Source organism: Eupeodes corollae, chromosome 1 (genome assembly GCF_945859685.1).
Source record: "Eupeodes corollae chromosome 1, idEupCoro1.1, whole genome shotgun sequence".
NCBI classification, from domain to species: Eukaryota; Metazoa; Arthropoda; class Insecta; order Diptera; family Syrphidae; genus Eupeodes; species Eupeodes corollae.
Window position 1 is genome coordinate 118173343 of NC_079147.1, and position 22186 is coordinate 118195528.

Genomic DNA, 22186 nt, shown 5'->3' on the forward strand with positions numbered 1-22186 from the left:
AAAAACAAATACCATCAGAAGTTCGACGTTAGACGGCTACAATCGCAAGAAACTGGTATTATCTTTTCCGATCGAGTCTTTAACAACCTCTATAGAGGTCCTTTGCTGCCTGTGGTGCTGTGCAGAAGCACCAAAAGAGCTCACGAGCTCTACGAGCAGAATAGAAGAGAGGAATACTGTTTGATATAAAAAGGGTGCATGAGAAGCCCGAGTTTGAGGAGATGTCACAAGAGAAATGAGGTTCGTAAATTTTGTAAAAAGTAAAATAACTTCAAAGGGGTAACAGCCATTAGCCGAAGCTTGTAAAGGCGGTCAGGAAAGCATCGTTTTAGAACCGAAGTCTACGCTGCGAATATGGAAGAATACTTTTGAAATTATTTAACAGGGATAACGAATCAAATCCCGAAAGATAGCACCATTTACATTACAGCAGATCTTAGAAAAAACTTAGGAACTTCAAACCGATACCTCTCTATTGATTTTAAAGTTACATCTACTTTTGTGAAGAGCTTTACATAGCAATGTCTAATTTTGGCATCAAAATTAATAATTTTGTTTAGAGGGAGGGGATTAAAAAACTTCAATCACATTTATTAAAATTCACAAATTTTTGAATTCTGTGTTAAAAAGTTAAATGCGTTTAAGTCGACGTAAGTGAAAATCAATTTTTTTTTTATAACCATGTTCAACGTTTCCTAATATTTTTTTAGTCTAGGTTTCATCACTCTGTGAAAAAAGCTTAAGTTTTTTTGGATAACAGATGCATTTGCATAATAGCTATGTCTTGTTAAGTGTTAAGTAAAATGCGTTAAAATAAAAAATATATGTTCTGTTTTTAAATGTATGTTTTTGTAAAATAGCTTAAGTGAAGACAAAAGCTGTTATAGCTTATGAACTTATAACTTTTAACTGGGAAGTTTACTGGGAAAGAAAGTTCCGTTGCTTGGTATACTGCAGGAAAAAGTACATGACAACATTTTTTTAAGAGCATCAAGAAACTATTGGGCACTTGGAGATAACAATTCACGACATGCCTAAAAACGGAACAAAATTCATGAGTATAAACAAAAACACAACACTAAGCAATAAAAAGAAAAAAACAATTTTTCAAACTTGTTCTTAGAAGTACACGGAGAACGACTTTCTGACTGCCAAAAATATTTCCGATCAACTTTGTCGAGAACAGAACAATTGATTAAAACTGGTAGTCTGAAACTTTCATGCATGTATAATTTATACCGTCAAAAATATGAATCCCTGGCTTCAAATTCTACTTTTTTAAACGTTTTTAAAACAATGAATGTTGAATTTAAAAATCCTAAGTTCGATACATGCCATAAATTTGAAATATTAAAAACAATACTGAAAATCGAAAAATAAATAGCATCCCTTAAACAATAGCTGGATTCGCTTGCACGCGCTCTAGTACGAGATTGACTTACTTTTAAAGTACTGGCTTCTTCATTCTCACGTTGTAATTTTTGCTGCAAAGATTGAACTTATCCGGGTGTATGCGTTTTTGCAGAAGTTCTTACTTTTTAAATACTAAGTAAACTCATAATTTCTCGCAACTCTTGCATCGATTAAAGTTTGCAATACTTACCACTACAGTTTCATCTTCAGACAAAAATTTCTTGCAAATAAAACAAAATTGTGTATTTTTTTTTTAAATATTGATTAGCACAGACTCTAATAGTAAACGCTTGTTATAAATACGTATATTCCCTCGAACAGAACGTTTAACACTAAAAGAAGCAGGTATAAGAACGATACAACACGGACAATAGAATAGCCAGATGTTATTCAGGGCCATGCGGGCAGAGGGGGTTCTACAAGGGACCAATTTTTTTTTAAACGACCCGTATTTATAAAGAAAATATACATAAATTTAGTTATTTCAGCTCCAATAATAAGAATTTTCCGAACTTAAACTAAAGGCAGTTGCCTACCGTTCCATTTGAGTCCGGAATATTTGTATTCCGTTGTGTAGTTTTCCTAAACATGAAATCTGAACTAAATTATTTTAAATATGTTTTCTTTATAAATACGGGTCATATTATTTTAATATAGTGTATAGCTTGTACATAAAAGATACAGAAATAGGTATGTATTTTTGTTTGCTTGAGCACCTAAATATGTAGGTACATATACGAGTATATGGGGCAAATATGTGCATATTATGTAGAACATAACTCTTAAAATCGCGATTTCTCAGGAAACTTAGAAAATAAATCAATAGATCCATTTTTGTAAAGAATTTCGAGATTAACAAAAATCCAAAAAGTCGAATTGTCTCGCTTAAAAGCTTGTAGGTTTTCGTGTTGTGTAAAAAAGTTGTCAGTTGAATTTTTGTCAATTCTATTTTTCTCCAAATTTTTCCAATATTTTTTATAAGTTGAAATTAGTTGGAAGCCATAATCTCAAATTTTGTAAAAGATATTTGAGTCGAAAATCAATGTTTACCAACGATTTTCTCAAAATGTTACTAAATATTGACAACAATATTTTTAAATAGATGAAAGTAAATTAAAGCCAATATCTCAAAGTTTTGAAAAGATACTTGAGACGAAAATCAATTTTTACCAACTTTTGTTTTTTTTTCAAGTTTGTGTTTTTTGTAAAAAAAAATGTCAATTCGATTTTTCTCAAAATGTTATTACGTGCGTTTTGCTCGCATTTCATATATAGTAAAGTGAGAAATTCCCAACAAAACGATCCGCAGTGGCCAGATTTTTGTATTTAAAATTGGTACAACTGAAAGAAGATCTGTCAAAATAATAATAAAAAACTTCGTAGACTACTGCATTAACATGTGGTGTTGAAGCGAGCTTTCTATACCTGAATCGAGTTGAGATTTATCTATTCTAAACTGAGATAAACCTTTGATCTCTTTTCTATTGTTTTTTCTATGCCCAGTTAGTCCATTTTCACTAAAAAAATTAAATAATATCAACAGTAATAGATTCGTTTTTTCCGCAATGGGAAATACACATGATTCCAAATGCAGAACTACTCAACGAACACCGCCATCGAGATACAAATGCAATATCAATCGTACCAACATTTGAGAACGAAATTACATAAGATCCATTCGAGGCTCGTATAAATGTCAAAAACCTATCCATAGTGAGATTTTACTCTAACTTTTATCGGTGTTATTCTCACTATGGATATTGTTTTTGCTATTCGTGTAAAATCATACTTTACTATGGATAGATTTCCCAACAAAACACGAATATTGAATATTCAAAACAATATTTTTGTTAAATAAAAGTAGTTTGAGTCGAAAATCAATTTCTACCAACTTTTATTAATTTTTTTGTTAAGGTTTTTATTTTTTTGTAAAAAAACTGTCAATTCGAATTTTCGGAATGTTGAAAACAATATTTCTTACAAGATAAAATTAAATGGAAGCCATAATCCCAAATTTTTGAGAGGATATTTGAGTCGAAATTAAATTTTTACAACTTTGAGTAATGATTTTTTAGTTTTTTATTTTTTATAAAAAAAACTGCCAGTTCGATTATTCTCAAAATTTTACCAGATGTTAGAAACTTTATTTTTCGTTGCCCAAAAATGTTTTAGAGATAAAATCATTTTGTATTCGTAAAATTTTCTAGGCGAAAATTTTTTTTTTCTGTTTTTTTTTTTTTATTTATTAAAAACCGTTGATATACTTATTTGGTATCACCTTACAATCAAGTCTAATGTAAAAAAAACACTCGAGCAATTTTTTTCAGAGTCCTTTATGCATCTTTCTTCATTATTACCTGTATAACAAAATTTATTTGAAGTCGAAACACGCCTATTATAGGGACCTTGAAACGTCGACAAATCGGACCCATTACAATAACTTCCTATGGGAAGTTTATATATCAAAAGGAAACAAAATGACAAATGAGAAGAGAAAAGTTCCTAAAAAGAAAAAAAATTATGCACAACAAAAAGAGCTTTCTCAGCTTTATTTTAAAAAGCTCCTGTCTGTTAAGGCTTGCCTGTTAAGAGAATAAAATGTTTCATTTTTTCCTGCATGGATGAGACATCTGTATAAATTTATTATCTGTGGTAATACCATAGTCTTTGAAGGTGCCTCGTTTGCCGATGTGGCTTTATCCAGAGAGACAAAAACTAAACGAGAGAATCAACTTCGACGGTTGCTCTTTTTTTGTCTACAAGCTGCTATATGCACATAAACTTGCATACGTAATAACTCCATATAAAAAAAATGTAGGGAACAAATACTTATGCAGGAGGATGTGCTTACTCTCCACATTTGAAAAATGGCGACCACCTTTGAATAAAATGCACGACGGGGTCGCACGAACTTGCTCCTGTATGCTAAGAGTATGTTTAAAAAAGTACTTAAATAAGATTTAAAAATATACCTGTTAAATAAGTTTGTCTTCAAGGATATAAATGCCATTTGATATGTCAAAAAAACCGCACGATCTTTGTATAGAAAACCATAGTACTCTCATGAGCAGAAACTTTTAGGGCGACCAGATGCCGAGTCGTTGGCGTGGCGTTTGTATCGAAAGTGGAGAAATTCAGAGGGAGCGAGAATTCATAAGCAGCCAGCAGAATAAGGGAGATAATTAATTTTCGACCCAAAAAGTCTACACAATTTCCTTCATTCTATTTGAGTCTATCCTTGTATATATTTTCACATGAAGAGCTTCCATATGAAGGTTGATGAATTTGTTATTGTTTTATTTATATCAATGCACTTTATATAAAAAACAAAATGGCTTAGTATTGTATCTAATAAGGGGATGAAACAAACTTTTGCATGCTTACGTCAGCTGTTTAGGATCTTTTACCGATATTTGTTTTCATTTACATTCATAAGTCTGCTTTTACTTGGGTACGATCTTTGTATCCTTCAAAGCTTTTTTCCTTTAGATAAAGCTATATTGTAATTTCATATTAAAAGAACCAGGATGGAAAATAAATAAGATAAGAAAGAGGCAGACCATGAATGTTTAAATTGTAAAGCGATCGCCTATTGGTTGGGTAGTTAGGTTTCAGGTAGATGTCTAAAACGAATAAAGAATAGTTCATTGGCATGCTTAGCTTTATGCAGATAGATAGATAAGGACATGTTTATGATGATAATGAAGGAATGTTATTGGTAGCTAAAAGGTACATACTATATTGAATTCCTTCTTTACTATAAGTTTTCAACGCTTACATGGAGTTTTAACGTTCAGTTTATTTATTTTGTTAAAGTTTAAATAAATAACAAGCATACATACAGGTACAAGAAATTGCTATTCATGTGTTGTTTAAGGTCAGGCTTTTGAGCGTTTTGGATTTTAGTTACGAAGTGACACGTAAGCAGTAATTGTAGAAGTTGTACGTAATACCTTTATAAGTAGGTATAATGTGTATACGTTGAAAAAGTGATTCTAATAGAAAATACATATACTCTTTCTGGCCCGTTTCTTTAACTTGTACTAAGTTTTATTGTTTATATAGGGGAAGGTAAGTAAATCATGTGTGAAACAACCTTATTCGTAAAGAATAATATTTTAAAATCACATATACAAAGTTACCAAGTTATTACTTCTTGATAGACACTTTAAAATAGATTGTTGATTAAATATATTATATTCATTAATCCGATACATTTGCGCTACATGGGCGGCCATTTTTGGTATTTACAATAAAGTTAGTTATAAAAATACATAAATATGTACCAAATGCGCTAATTTAGATAAAAGCTAGGAATGTTAATACAATTTTGTTAAAATAATGCGCTCTTTCGGGCACATGCACAGTTAAAATATTAAAAAAAAAACTATTATAAGATTCAAAATTTCGCCCGAAAAATAAGTTTGTGTACAAAAATTTAAATGCCATTTTATAAATAAAAAAACATTTTATTTTTCAAATTTTTTTTATGAAAATCGTTAGAGCGATTTTTTTTAAATTAATTTTTTATATATAAAATTTTTAAATTTTGTTCTAAAAATATTTTTGGTAAGCAGTTGTTTAGAGATTGTTATTATACGCTATACGTTTGAATTTCGTAACAAAAATGTTGAAACGTTTTTGAGATATCGAATTTTGAAAAAATAAAATTCAATATTTTTTTAAAAATCCAAACAATAAAAAATTGCTTTTTTGATAATCAAATATTTTTAAAGCAATATGAGAGTTTATTCAGAAAAAAAAATTATTGAAATCGGTTTATAAATTTCTGAGAAAATTAAAAAACAAAATATGTATGAGCGGTACCTTTCCTGAGCAATACAAAAATTTGTTTTTCTTATTAAAAGAAGCCAAGTTACAAAATAAAATTTTAGAGAAAATTTAAAGAAAATCTATCGGTTTGTTTTTGAGAAAATTCGAATTTTCGTTTTTTGACCAAAAAAATTGTATGGTGGCCACTGTTAGTTTTGATCTTAAAAAAAAAAGCGAAAAAAACGCCTAACGCGAATCTGCAGCAAACCGCTAGCGTCGAATGGGCCAAAAGCATAATTGCTACAACTAGATCCAATAAGGACTCTACGTCCAAAAGAGAAAGATCTCTTGAGGGGGCCGCACCGACACCAAAACGGCCTCGGGTGCATAACACCAGCACCCCCCTCAATCCCATCACGAAACAATCTAGTTTCAGTGACGTCGCGAAGGGCAAAGTCGTGGTTGCGGTCATTGACAGGAGCGATGATGATGGCACAATATCGGCTGATCGTTGGCAGTTGGTCAAGGTTAAGCTCTCGGGTGGCTTTTTGAGCATTTTGAGAGAGCTTCCAGGACCACTTCCTTCCATAAGCGATGGGGGTTGGCATCAAGGCCATGTCAAACTCATGGTTTGTGGCGACCAGAGATCTTGTGACCTTTACAAGCTTGCTGTCAGCCGGTTAGGTGAAGTTTGGCCAGGTGCGAAGCTCGAGGTTGTCGCTGTGGAAGACATTCCCAGCAGACCTAGAGCCCGTATCTGGATACCGATTGAACCTGCTGGTATCGAGGACATTCTCGAGATATTCAAAGTGTGTAACCCGTCCCTTCCGACGCATAACTGGAAAATAGCCAAGCTAGAGGAGGTGAAGGGTCTTTATAGGAGCGCCATTGTGGTACTCAATAAAGAATCCTTGGCTCCTCTAGCCCTAAACGAGGGCTCCATAAACTATGGTTTCGAAACCATTAAAATTCGAATATATAAAAAAGATGAGGTTAACGCGGAAAGCGGGCCTCCAAAAACTACCGAAGGTGAACTAGCGGTTGGTGAACCTGGGACGTCGTCTTCTCTCCTAACAGAGGGTGACGATGCTCTCTTGTCCTCTCCAATCGCGAATGCACCCTCTACAAAAGTCGTGGACAGTCCATCCTTAATGGAGACTGAGGACGACCTTAACATGATCCTTCTGAGCGAGGACGAACTCTTGGGTTCATCCTCAGACACAGAGGATCAAAACAAAACCGTGGTGGAGGTTGATCTGCCTAATTGTAGCCAAAATGCTGCAGTTAGTACAGATTAATCTCCAACACTCCATAAAGGCCTCGGCCTCACTTCTTCTCCGTCTGGCGACTAACGGGGAAGATATTGTCCTGATCCAAGAGCCATGGGTTGCAGGATCCGTTGTTCGAGGACTCAGGACTCCTGGATACTACACACTTTGTGTGACAGATAAAGGTGAACCTAGATCTTGCATACCAGTGAAACGTAGCATTAATGTATTTTTACTCCATCGTTTCAGTGACAAAGATACCACCGTAGCTAGGCTAGAAACAACCAAAGGAAGTTTCTGGCTGGTATCGGCGTATCTTGGGCATGACCACCTCTCCCTGGAAAAACCCTGGAGAAAGTCGTCGCTGAAGCGGAAAGGCAAAGGATCCGCCTAATTATTGGGAGCGATGCTAACGCTCATCATACTGTATGGGGCAGTACGAATATCAACGACAGAGGTGAGTCTCTTTTTGATTATATTCTTGGTACTAACCTCTTAGTAAGTAATGTTGGTAATGAACCAACCTTCATAACTAAAACTCGACAAGAAGTCTTAGACATAACTCTTGTCTCAGATAGTATACACCATATGATCTTGGACTGGAAAGTATCCAAAGAACACTCGTTCTCTGATCATAGATATATCCAGTTCAATATAAATGTGGATGATAACCCGAGTCCATTGACTTTTCGAAACTATCGGAAAACTGACTGGGCTTTATACAGGAACTTATTACAGAGTTTACTAGAACCTGGACTATCTAGTCCTTCCTCTAACGCTAACGAACTTGACAACAAAGTCAATGACCTTACCTCAGCTATGAACAGATCGCTAGAAATTTCTTGTCCACTTATACACATAAGAGGAAAGAGGAAACCACAATGGTGGGCCTCAGAGCTTGACTCGCTCAGGAAGGAATGCAGGAAACTTTTCAACCGAGCCAAAGCTGCAAGACTAGCCTCTCATTGGGACTCCTACAAAGAATCCCTAAGAATCTACAAGAAGGCACTAAGGAAATCCAAGCGATCTTCTTGGTGATCCTTCTGTGGCATGATAGAAGAAACTTCTGAAGCCTCTAGGTTACGGAAAATTCTTTCAACTAATCCAGCTATGCCAAGCTGCTTGAAAAATGCAGACGGCTCCTGGACTAATTCAAGTAATGAATCACTGAACCTACTATTGGACACTCACTTTCCTGGTAGTTCTCTTACCGAAACTTGCAACAGCTTTGCACGTTCAAGTTCAAATACAACATATCCACAAGGTCTGATCACAAAGGATAAGTTACAATGGGCTCTCAACAGCTTCAAACCATTTAAAGCTGCAGGACCAGATGGAATAATACCAGCAGAATTACAAAAAGCCTCTGATATAATTGCACCAATCCTTGAGGCAATTTTTACCAGCTGTCTTTACCTGGTCCATGTTCCCTCGGCATGGAGAGAAGTTAAAGTTGTCTTTATACCTAAAGCAGGTAAATGCTCCCAAGTTAATCCTAAAGATTTACGACCTATAAGTCTATCATCATTCCTTCTTAAGACCCTGGAAAGATTGATCGATATCCATTTAAGGGCACGTATCGATACAAGACTTCTGTCTTCGTCTCAACATGCCTACTGTAAGGGTAAATCGGTGGAAACAGCGTTACACACTTTAGTACGCACCATCGAATATTCCCTCCATCATAAAGAGTTCACTATGGTTGCTTTCCTTGACATCGAAGGTGCCTTTAACAACGTGGACACATCTGCAATCACTTCTGCACTGACATCTCTAAATGTAGAGAGTTCACTTCGGGAGTTAATTCATTTAATGCTTACTAGCAGAATAATTAATTCAAAACTGGGCAACTCTTCTAGTAGACGATTCGTTAGTAGAGGGACACCGCAAGGTGGTGTTCTATCCCCTCTCCTCTGGAACCTAGTGGTAAATGAAATCCTAACTAGTCTGGATGCGGAGGGTTTCAGAGTGATAGCCTATGCGGACGACGTTGCTATAGCAGTTTCAGGAAAGCATCTTAATATCCTAAAAGAACTCTTACAAAATGCCTTGGACAGACTAATACTCTGGGCTGATCGGTGTGGACTGGGTGTTAACCCACACAAAACCGATCTGGTCTTATTTTCGAGGAGATACAAAATTCCATTTGTCAACCCTCCTTACATTAAAGGAATCCAATTAAAATTCTCAGACGAGGCCAAATACCTAGGTCTTGTCTTAGACAAAAAACTAAATTGGAAACGCAACGTACAGGAAAGAGTCAAAAAAGCTACTGTAGCTCTCTTTTCTTGCAAAAAAGCTATTGGTAATAAATGGGGTCTACAACCTAGAATCACGCATTGGCTATACACATCGGTAATCAGACCGATTTTAACGTACGGTGTGGCAGTATGGTGGACTGCTTTAGAGAAAGGTATAAACAGGGATAAATTGAATAAAGTTCAACGTTCAGCCTGCCTATGTATAAGCGGATCGCTTCGCACGACCCCGTCTGCGGCACTGGACACCTTGCTCTACCTTACACCTCTTGACATATTTAGTAAACAAATAGCTGCAAGCTCTGCTATCCGCCTCAATGCTTCGTCGCAGTGGACTAACAACAACATTGGCCACTCCGTAATTCTAAGGTACTTAGAATCAATTCCAAAGCACACAGACTACACCATCCCCCAACTACAATTCGATAGGAATTTCCAGATTTCTATACCTACCAGATCTTTTTGGGATGATAGGACATTCTTAGAGGATGAGTCAATCCACTTTTACACAGATGGCTCAAAGACCAAAGAAGGGGTTGGTGGTGGTGTGTACTCTGAACGACTGAAATTAAGTCTCTCATTCCGCCTTCCCAATCATTGTAGCGTGTTCCAGGCGGAACTTTTGGCGATTAAGGAAGTCTTGTCTTGGCTCAAAGAAAACGTGATATCAACATCTGATATCCGTATTTTCTCCGACAGCCAGGCCGCTATCAAATCTCTGGACTCAGTCTCTACAAACTCTATAACAGTCCATAACTGTCGATCATCTCTAATGGAGATGGCGCAATAGTTTAATATTCACCTTTGCTGGGTGCCGGGCCATAGAGACATTCCAGGTAACTGTAAGGCAGATGAACTCGCCAGGAACGGTACAGTACAACCCATCCTACCACGTTTGGCAAGTACTGGCATACCAATCGCTACTTGTAAACTGCTACTAATGCAAGACGCTGTGAGGAGGGCAGGCACCAGGTGGACCAACATCACCACGTGTCAAGCCACAAAAAACATCTGGCCAACACTGGATTTAAAACGTTCAAGGTGCTTGCTCTCTCTAAGCAGATCGCATATAAGCTCGATAATAGGTGTCATAACCGGACACTGTCTAATAGGAAAGCACGCCATGAGACTGGGCGTATTCTCAAATGACTTTTGCAGAAGCTGTATGGACGAGGAAGAGGAAGAAACGGTTCTTCATCTTCTCTGCACATGCCCTGCTCTAGCTCGAAAACGCAAGAATTACCTAGGAGAATTCTTCTTTAACGATCTAAACGATCTAAATCATATCGGGATAATCAGCCTCTCACGTTTCGTAAGAAATCAAACTGGTTCCATTGAGCTTAGGAGGAAGCCTCAAGATTCATGTGGTATCACAATGGGCCATTAAACTGGCCTAAGTGTGTCCGTTCCATCTTGGACAGCCACTATAACCTAACCTAACCTAACCTAACCATCGTAATATCATGTTTGATTAAAATCTCGAGTTCGAAATTTTGCACGAATGCAAAACTTGCCATATACATAGTTCATATATGTCGCAAGTAAAAATGGCGGATGTTGTCAGTTGTTCAGAGGTGTTCAAAGAAAATTCAAAATTGTGGATGAACAAATTTTTGGTACTCTCATTGTGTTCATTCGAATATAAAGTGAAATAAATTACTCTTGTTGTGTGCCAGAACAATGAAGATTAAGAAACAATTCTAAATTACGCATTTGGACAAATATGAGTCAGTAAGCTACAGTCCAATGAGAACTAGGACCTAGAAAAATAAAACTCTGAAAGCACTACAACTATTTTTTTTTTGTTATTAGCTATATTTATGTGTTCAATTTTCGCTCAAACCGTTGAAAAATGCAAACAAACTTAGATTTGTTTCAATTATCAGAGTTTATCGACTTAATTTTGTCGATTCGAGAGTTGCAGAAACATTGAAAACGAGAGATACAGAATATAAACATGGATCATAGAAATTATTCCTATTTTGTTTGTGTATACTCGTTGTTTATTTTCTTTACATTACTCGCGACATTTCCAATATGCTGAAAATAAGTAGAGACTAAATAAAAAGACCGTTAACTTGTTACTTCCGTTGACAATTTAATTCAAGTCTTATGCATCATTTGTTTAAGTTTTCCAGTTCTATTTTTATCTTATCTTGTAGTTATATAGCGACAAGAAAAAAAACTATGAGGGAAAGTTCTAACTACAGTTCTTCTGAAAGTGCATTTTGGCTTATTCATAGATGTTTGCTTAACTTTTTAGGCTTTTCATAAATTAATGAATATCAAAGTTAAGGGCTAAACTTGAATTACTAAAATCATACAAAATGCTATGTTCAAGACGTTCAAGTAATTATTGTCGGAGCTAAATTTCATAATTAATTTTGTTGGTGTATAAAAAAGCTGAAAAAGTAATTCATGACAAATAAATGTTACTGTTGCTGATGTAGAACAAAAAAGGACAAGATACTTAAACAGGCCCAGGATTGATATCTGAACTGAAAACTGAACGTGTCCACCATCATAAGGTGGTCTCTTTTTTATTTACTTTACTGTTCTCTTTCTAATATTCTTGATCCCAGAAATTTAAATATTAACGCTTTTGCTCGTGGAAAGTTGTCTGCGCCTAACGCACTTAATTTTTTAGTTGGGATAATTTTGTATAAATATATGATAATATTTTAATAAATTGTACTACTCAAAAAAGGCGTTTTTCATTGTTACTTAATAAGTAACAGTTACGTTAACACTAATTTCTAGAAAATATCGATTGATACCGCAATTGCAGAAGATATGAATATTTTATATAAATATTCCCGTTAAACTGATGTACTTTATTATTTCCGCCTTTTATAATTCACTGTAGTATAATTAAGATAATACCATAGTTAACCCTCGGTCTGACCCCTGGGTCTGGCCAGGCATTTTTCGTTTTCAAATGTAAATTTAATGCATTTCTAGTTTAGCTAGCAACTTGTACTTTCAGGTAGCTTCCTAAAATTTTATTGGCTATCGATTTATAAGAATATTGGATTTGAAAAGTCCTTAAGCCTAGTACATACTTCCTCGTGAAGTGAACGTTCGCCAGTGAAGAAAGTGAACTTTTGACATTGCTCACTGGTACACACTTGTGAGTACACGTTGTGAACATCGTCAACTTCATCAGTTGAATCTTCAAATAAGTATTCTATTTCATATGACACCATTTTTTTAGAACAACGCGCAAGCAGCCACAAACTTTAAAATGCGGAAACCAAATGTCAAAGCTTCACCAACAGTTCCCGTACATTTTGCACGTGAATTGCCCGTGAACGAAAACTCTCCACTTTGTTCTCCACTCAGCTTCGCGAGCAAGTTCACGGGTGAACCAAAAACTGAAATTTGTATGGGTTCACGAGATGGTTCACAAGTATGTACTAGGCTTTACAAAGGATCTTATAAGGACTTTAAAAAAGTACACCTTCGAACCGACACATGGGCCTAGCCAGACCCCTATTGATTTTGTACAAAAATCAATGGAATATGTATTTTAAAAGTTTACAGACCGCATTTTGTTTTTACCAAGCACATACAAAATGTGCTTGTATTTACATGAATACATCATGTCTATATTTTGTGTGTGTATTCGTCATATTGGGTGCAGCTACTCTTTGGCGGATGGCGGATGACGGATGACGTGCATAATTTTGCGTTGTCTATTGTTTCTATTTTATGGTTGATTGACAGGTGATAGTGAATCTATTTGTATTCATATTTTGTATGAGTTACATTTTGCCAAAACAATATATATTTTGTGGTAGATTTTTGTGATTAATTTTTTTTGGATTGCATTTTTATCATAATGGGTGATAAAGTAAATTTTTTCTATAACACGCGATTACGCAGTCGTTCCAATGGTGCGGATTTTTATTCGCGATTGTCAACGGCTTTGGTCAACGACTTGCTAAATGAAAATGCCGATTGGAACGAAGAAGGAGATCCATTCCATGTCGAAGACACTGAAAATGATTTGGATTATGTTCCTGAGGACAACGCATCCGATATCGGGGACGATTTGGTGATTGAACCAAATGAACTGCTGGATAGTGATGAAGAGGAAGAAGAATTGGGTGACATGCAAAGTGAAGCCCAGCAAAATAATAATTGCTTCTACGGTAAGGACGGCACAAAATGGGAGAAAGATGAGCCAGATGCTGCTGTTCGTTTGCGCCAACACAATGTAATGAGATTTAGAGCTGGACCAAAAGAACAAAACTCGATTCCTATTGAGGTATTCAAAAAATTTTTTACGCCTAACATTTCTTTTAAAATAATAACTGAAACAAATCGATATGCCAAAAATGCGACAAACAAGTGGAATCACGAAAACCCAACTTCAAAACCAAGAGTTTGGATCGATTTGACCAGCACTGAGCTTGATGCATTTATTGGGATTCTTTTAGCTGGTGGTGTTTCGCACAATAATATGCAAGATTCATCAGTGTTGTGGCGTTCTGATGCCTTACCTATATTCCGAGCAGCTATGTCTTATAAGCGTTTCCTTGCCTTATCACGATATATACGTTTTGATGATGGTCGCACGCGTGAGTTCCGTCAAAGATCAGATAAAGCTGCCCCTATTCGCGATATATGGAATTTCTTGAACGAGAACCTCGCAAAAAACTATGAACCACATGAGACGATAACTGTAGACGAACAACTCTTTCCTTATCGGGGTAAGACTAAATTTACTCAGTTTATACCGTCAAAACCAGCAAAATATGGAATTAAAATTTGGTGGGCATGTGATTCAAAAACAAAATATCCTTTGGAAAGAAAACTTTACACTGGCAGAGGCGAAGGAGAGGAGCGTGAATCAAATCAAGGGCAGAATGTTTTGCTACAACTTGCAAATCGGTACAGTAATACCGGTCGAACTCTAGTAGCTGACAATTTTTTTACCACTTTGGAAGGCACGAAGCGACTTGCTGGTATTGGGCTTGCATTTGTTGGCACAGTTCGATCAAATAAAAGATTTTTACCAGAAGAAATGAAGAAGAATTCTTCGCGTCCTTTACTTTCTTCTCAATTCAATTCAATTCAATTCAAACTTTATTTTCATAACTTACACAGTAATATACAATATCTCATTTGATAGTGCAAGCTTCATTGATAATTCTAATTATAATATTTAAGTGAATGTGTTACAATTTATAATAAAAGATATTAAATGTAAAAATGACAAATAAATATATTTATAATTATTATTACACCATATGTAATTATTTTTTTTTTTTTAATTAGCAAGTATAACATTGCTTTTTGAAACAAAAAATAAATAAAGAAGGAAAAAAAAGAAAAGAAAGAAAGAAAGTAAGAAAGAAAGAAGGAAAGAAAGTAATAAAGAAAGAAAGCAAGAAAGAAAGAAAGACTCGAATATCTAATCATCATCTGGGTGCCTCCAAGTATTGTCTGAGCTTAATCCCAAACAAGGTTATACTACTTATTAGCCTAATGGCTCGGGGAAGGGAATTCCATAAACGTATCGCGTGGATAAAGAATTGTCGTTCGGAAATCAAACAACTATGTCGTATTGGTATGAGATCAAGAGTTCTCATTGATTGGGTGAAACAGATCCTGTTATATAGGTACCTTGGTAGGCGCGTTTGGATGACGTTGTGGAGTAAGGTCAACGTTTTCTTTTTAAACAGATCATCAAGTGTAATACCAAAAATAGATTTTGAAAAAGTGGAAATGTGGTCATATCTTTTCAATCCAAAAATATAGCGTGCGATACTGTTATATGCCACATTGAGTTTCCGCTTATGTTCATAGTCACAGTTATTAAATAGCTCACACCCAAACATAATAATTGGTATGATTAGTGTTTTAGCTAAAACTAATCTGGTTTTTAAAGGTGTTACCGACTGTGTTGCCCAAAGTGTGCGAAGACCTGCGTAAACCCTACCCAAAGTCAACCTGATGTGGTTATTCCATGTAAGAGTTTTGTTAAAAGTTATACCTAGATTTCTTGCAGAATCCACAAAAACGATAGGACTGTTATTAAGATAAATATACGGAAAATAAGAAGTATCTACCGGTTTTCTGGAAATAACCAAACATTTTGACTTGGATGGGTTTAAATGGAGACAGTTCATGCGAGACCATTGAAGAATCCTGTCGAGATCTTCATTTACTTCACAAGCAGCGTTTTCCACTAGACCCAAAGGAAAACTTCTACGCATCTGCACATCATCTGCATACATATCAACCGAAGAACTAAATAAGAACTTAGGCAAGTCATTAATGTACATAGTAAAAAATATTGGGCCAAGAATCGAGCCTTGTGGTAGACCTGAGGATAGTGGAAGAAAGTCTGATACAGAATTATTAGAAACAACTGCTTGAGATCTACAACTTAAGTAAGAAGATATGAGTTTTGTGGACGATGAAGAAAAATTGAATTGGCTTTGAAGTTTTTTACAGAGAACATTGTGATTAACCATATCAAATGCCTTTGAAAAGTCAAGTAAGATAAGAAAAGTTACTTGATCATTGTCTAAAGCTTGTCTTATATCTTCTGTCACATTTATTAAAGCAGTTGTACAACTGTGTTTTGGTCGAAAACCCGATTGATTGTCACACAATAGATTATTATTTTGAAGAAATCTTTGTATCTTTTGTTGTTCTTCTGTATTCGGCAATCGATCGCAAGACAAACAGCTTATCGTGTGGTGTAAAAAATTTAATAACAATCGGTGGCGATGGCGATTCGGTGTCGGTTTTCGGTCTTATACGAAAAATACTTTTTATCGTTGGTGATTTAAAATTAAGGTTAGTGCAAAGCTGATTAAAGATCAAACGAAGATTTTCATTTGGCAAGAGTGGAACGCCGTGTAAGAGTGCATCACTCATCGTTTCTTTAAGCAGCTGGTGTTCATCATTGGATTCCAGTTGCATGGAAATAGTTTTAATTTTATCATCTTGCTCAAGTATTTGTTGTTTAAGCTCGCGAATTTCCTCTTTTAAGGGTTCAAACTCAGCTTGTTTTGCTTCAATCAGGGATAGCCGTGTATTTATACTTTCAATAGAGAGTTTTAATTCAGTTACATCTTTGCTTATTTTATCAGTGATTGTTTTTTCGGAATCAGCAATCTGTGACGTAATCTGTGACGTGATAGCCTCGGTTTGTGCAAGCATAGATTTCTCAATTTTAGCAATCAAGTCCATAGTGGAAGAGTTTTCTTCAAGAGCTTTTTTTTTTTGCTATCTCTAGTCGTTGTTGCCGGTGATTGTGATAGTGGTTGCGCTTTTGATAATGGTGCTATTTTCGGATTAGATGGAGAAGGTGAATCGGAGGATCGTAATTTGCTTCGTGATCCCATTTAAAGCTTTAATATAGGTTATAAGGGGAAATGCTATGTGCAATAATTGATGAAAGGTGAGTGAGACGGATACAGTTTTTGTTTATTTTTTTTTGTTTTAATTTTTAGATTGACAATTCGGGTAGAATTTAAAATTAATTTATTCAATAAACCAATTAAAGTTATTCTAAGTTGCAATAAAAAACGAGTTCGGTAGTTGTTTTATAGGATTAATATTCAACTTAAGGGACTTGGAACGGAAAATCAACCACTTTAAACTCAACTTAAAACTCCCACTCAGTCACGCACGTCCGCTTAGTAACACATCACTTTTCACTCTCACTTCTCTTTTTGGGTTTCATGAAAACTTGGTATCAGTGTGTAGCTATCTGCCAAAAAAGAACAAGGCTGTAAATTTACTTTCAACAGTTCATTACTCAAAAGATTGTAGAGGCGAAGCGATGAAACCGGAAGCGATTCTTTTTTATAATTCAAACAAGGCAGGCGTCGATTGCATGGATCAAATGGTTACCCATTTCACTTCAAAACGACCAACCAGACGATGGACATATGCTTTTTTTGCAACATGTTAGATGTCATGGCATTAGCTGCTTATTGCATCTGCAAAGAACTGGATAGACTAAACAAAAAGGACGCTAGGCGCACTTTTCTGTCTACACTTTCCAAATCATTGGTTCTTGGAAACGTGGAGAATCGAATGAACAATGTTCATATTATATCGCAGTTTAGTCCTCGTTCGGCAATTGAAGCATTTTTTGGTAAGCCAATTTAACCTCCAGCTATTAACGTTATGGATGCCCATACCAGCGGGGCTGATACTCTAAAAGGGCGGCGAGATTGTAGACTTTGTTTACAAGAGGAAAAACAACGCCGAAAAACTCGTTTTTTTTGTTCAGTCTGCAAAAATCCAGTGTGTCAACAACATTCGAAAATCAAATATATATATTAATAAAAATGCATTTTCATCAGTAATCAATCTTATATTCCTCAAAAATGTAATATTTTTCGAAATAGAATACAAAAAAAAAATAAAACATACAACTTTTTTTTCTCAAATCTATTTGTCTTACTAATCATTTTATCTTTACGGTAAGTTCAAAATTATATGCAGAATATATTAACATAAGTAACTATTAAAAAAGAGTAAACGTTTGGGAGAAAAATAAGTTTGAATGCATCACATATTTTCATATAAATGCATGTAAATCTATAGGGGTCCAGCCAGGCACATGTGTCGGTCCGAAGGTTTTGAAATAGGTGTCAGACGGAGGGTTAAGTTATTAGTTCAGGTATTACTATTGAAATAAACATAACATACATTTATAAAAGACATGTACTCGGTTATATACACAAATAAAGTTTAGTCTAAAAAACTTTAACCTTGTTACACTCATTCTGCACTTATCCTTTGGTTGTTAATGGCACTTAGAGAAAAAGAAGAGAAAAAACAAATTCACCACGAACTACCGGTATACCTTCTACCGTTAAACAAAATGTTTTACTCGAATTAATTTGAATTATAGGAGTATTTTTTGTAGATATTAAAACGACAAGATGTTAGTAAAATTAAAGAAAGAAATTCATGAGAATTACAAATATTATAATGGGACTTAAAAAAACATAGCCTTCTTGGCTATCAATAAACAAAAATGAGAAATGTCGCATTACCCGGAACTGATGATTTTTAGTGTAGATACTCTTCTCTGAGGTTAAAACATGTATACACCGATACGAATTCAACACGGTATAAAAATTAGAGTAAGAGGTTTCGGAGGACGGAGACGAGGAAATTTGACTCTCTTGATTATTTTTTCTCTCTGGCTTTATCTGCTTTGTCTACTGGTTTAGACAACACTGTTGAGAATTTATACACCAGTGTGCTGAAGAAATTAAGTGATAAAGTCCTTCCCGTTATCGATGACCAATAAGCTAGTGAGAAAGCTTTGCACCAAAAACACTCTATATGAAGATATAAAACCTCGTTAGACATCTTGGTTTGCCTACAAGCTAAACTGGAAATCGGCCTCATTAACTTTTCTTACTCTAATTTATTAAATTTTCCCAAAAAAACTTACTAAGTGATTCTATGTATGCGTGAAAACACGTCAATTTTTCTCGTTGAATTTTTCCACATTACAATTACAACAATGTAAACAAATGGGTTTTAGAGTGCGATACGTACGAAGGATTATATGTTCATATAGAGAGTTTTTGCTTTGCACGCTTCCTCTTCAAATTTTAACAAAAAAAAAACGATGCTGATGCTCCCAACAATACAATTTCTGATAGTGCTATTGTTGATGATGATGCAGATGCCGGCGTTGTTGCTGTTTGTATTGATGATACTGCTGCTGTTACTGTTATTGCAGCGGCTCTGATGTTGTTGTTTCTGGTTATTCTGCTTATAATAATGATGTGTCTGGTGAAAGTAATCCACACGAAAATCTTATTTATGGTAGTGTTAATGTAAATATTATGCGAACGAAATTGTTGATGACTACACTCAAGTTCATGTGTTTAAAGCCAAATCAATAAAACATAAAACGTTCTAGAAATAAAAGGCAATAAAATGATCGATGACATCATTTTCGGTGATTCAATTATCCAGCGCCGTAAATGGCTCCACTTATATGTATATTGATTCATCCATTGATATTGAGTCTTCGACAGAGCTAAAAAAACTAAACGAGAGAACCAACTTCGACGGTTGCTCTCTTTTTGCCTACAAACTGCGATTTGCACATAAACTTGCATATGTATTAACTCTATATAAAACAAATTGTGGGGAACAAATATTTATGCAAGAAGATGTGCATACTCCCCACATGTCAAAAATGGCGACCACCTTGAAAAATGGCGGATGTGGTCAGCTGTTCAGAGGTTTCAAAGAAAATTCAAAATTGTGGATGAACAATTTTTTGGTCCTCTCATTGTGTTCGTTTGGGAGTAATATCATTCGAATATGAAGTGAAATTAATTACTCATTATTAGTTAATTGAAAACAGTTTTGCTCATCTCTTTTTTGTATTCCTATTTTATTTGTGTGTGCTCGTTGTTTATTTTCGTTACATTACTCACACATTCCCAAAATGCTGAAAATAAGTGATTTAAGTAGAGACTAAATAAAAAGACCATCAACTTCTTACTTATGTTGCCAATTTTCATTGCATAAGATTTGTGAATTGGTGAGAAGCTATTCTTACTGCTTTCCACTAAGGTAGTAAGTTGCTTTTAAAGGCTTAACTTCATAAACCGGAAAGTACTTTTGTACAAAAGTAAAAATATTTGTATTCTCGCTAGGTCAGTAGTTTTGTGACAAGAATATACAAATTCATTCTTCAACCAAAATTTAAGTCTTACGTATCATTTTTTTAAGTTTTCCAGTTCCAACTATTTATATCTCATCTTTCAGTTATATAGCGACAAGGAAAACTCTGTGAGGGAAGTTCTAACTACAGTTTTTCTGAAAGTGCATTGTGGCTAATTCATAGATGTTTGCTAAACTTTTTAGGATATTCATAAATAAATGCAAATCTAAGTCAAGGGCTAAACCTGAATAACTATAAACATGAAAATGATGTGTTCAAGTAATTATTATCGCAGCCAAATTTCATAATTGATTTTCTTAGTGTACAAAAAAGCTGAAAAAGTAATTCATGACAAATAAATGTTACGTTAACCCATTAGTTCCAAAGGTTGAAAAAAAAACAAATTTTACATTTTCACTGCATTTTATTAGTTTAATATACATATACTTAAATTACAATTTTTGAATTGAAAAAAAATCAAGAGTTTTTTAGTTTTTTTACAATAAAATGTTGCGTATACGCAACATTGGGATTAACAATGTACATTATTTTGTGTGAAAATAGTGTTATTTTTACACTGTCTACATAGTCTTCTTACTTTATTTTCATCTTTTACTATCACGTGCCCGACATTGTCAACTCGAATTTCCATGGGTAAGGTGCTTTTTGATGGTCGTCCATAATTTGGATTTGAAGGTAAATTTATTTGGTTACTTTGTACTGCAATATCTTGGCCTTGAATATTATCTTCCATCACTGGTTCGTTCATTTTAATAAGAGCAACTGCTATGTAGGATTGTAGGACTTGAAGTCTAACTGTGTCATTTTTGATTTGTTTGCTAAATTGTATATTTTGCAGGAATTTACAATAACACTGTCGATCAAATTCACAAATAGTGGCCACCACCACTTTTTTCCTTTTACATTGATTCTATAGTTACATATTCCGTTGTCATGCAAATCAACTTGATTATATTCAGCTTTACATTTTGGCTGAGAAATTGAAACGGTTTTTTTTTTTCTTTAATGTTGTACCTTTTTGCACTCACGAGAGTCGCAACGGCCACCACAGAATTGTCGTTCCATCTCACCAACAATATTTTTTGATCATTTTCAAAAGAAAAATCATAAGAACCACAATCTTTTTTTTCATATTCTTCACACTTTCTATCACAGTATTACATGTACGATTTTCACGAATTGTTCCGGTAGCATAAAAACCCCTTTTCGTTCAGAAAACTGAATAACTTGTATAAAGGAAAGAAATTGTCAAAAAATACACGATGAACTGATGGCTGCTGAACAACTGACAATAACTCCAGTACAACATTTGCTCCTAGTCCTAATTCATTTTCATAAGTACTTGTTTTTCCACCATAAGGTATGAATTTGTACAAGTAACCATTAGAACTGCATAGACACCATATTTTGAAGCCAAACATGATTGGTTTTCCCTTGATGTACATTTTACAACTATGTCGACCAAAATAAGGAACCATTTCCTCATCGATAGAGAGGTTAAGAGAAAATACCCCAAACTGCATATTCTTTTTATTTATCAAATCAAAAAGAGGTCTTAGTTTTGAATATCTGTCATTTTTATCAAGTTGATCGTTATCTGATAAATGTATGTTTTGCTTTATAGAATCAAATCTGTTCCTACTCATACTCTTTCTAACCAGTTCATTTCCTTTATCCTCATCTTTAGACCAATTAAGTTTAGTAGCAGGTAATGTATGATACCCCGAAAAAATAAGTATACCAAAAAAATCGCTTTGGGCTAGTTTTGTCAATTGTAAATG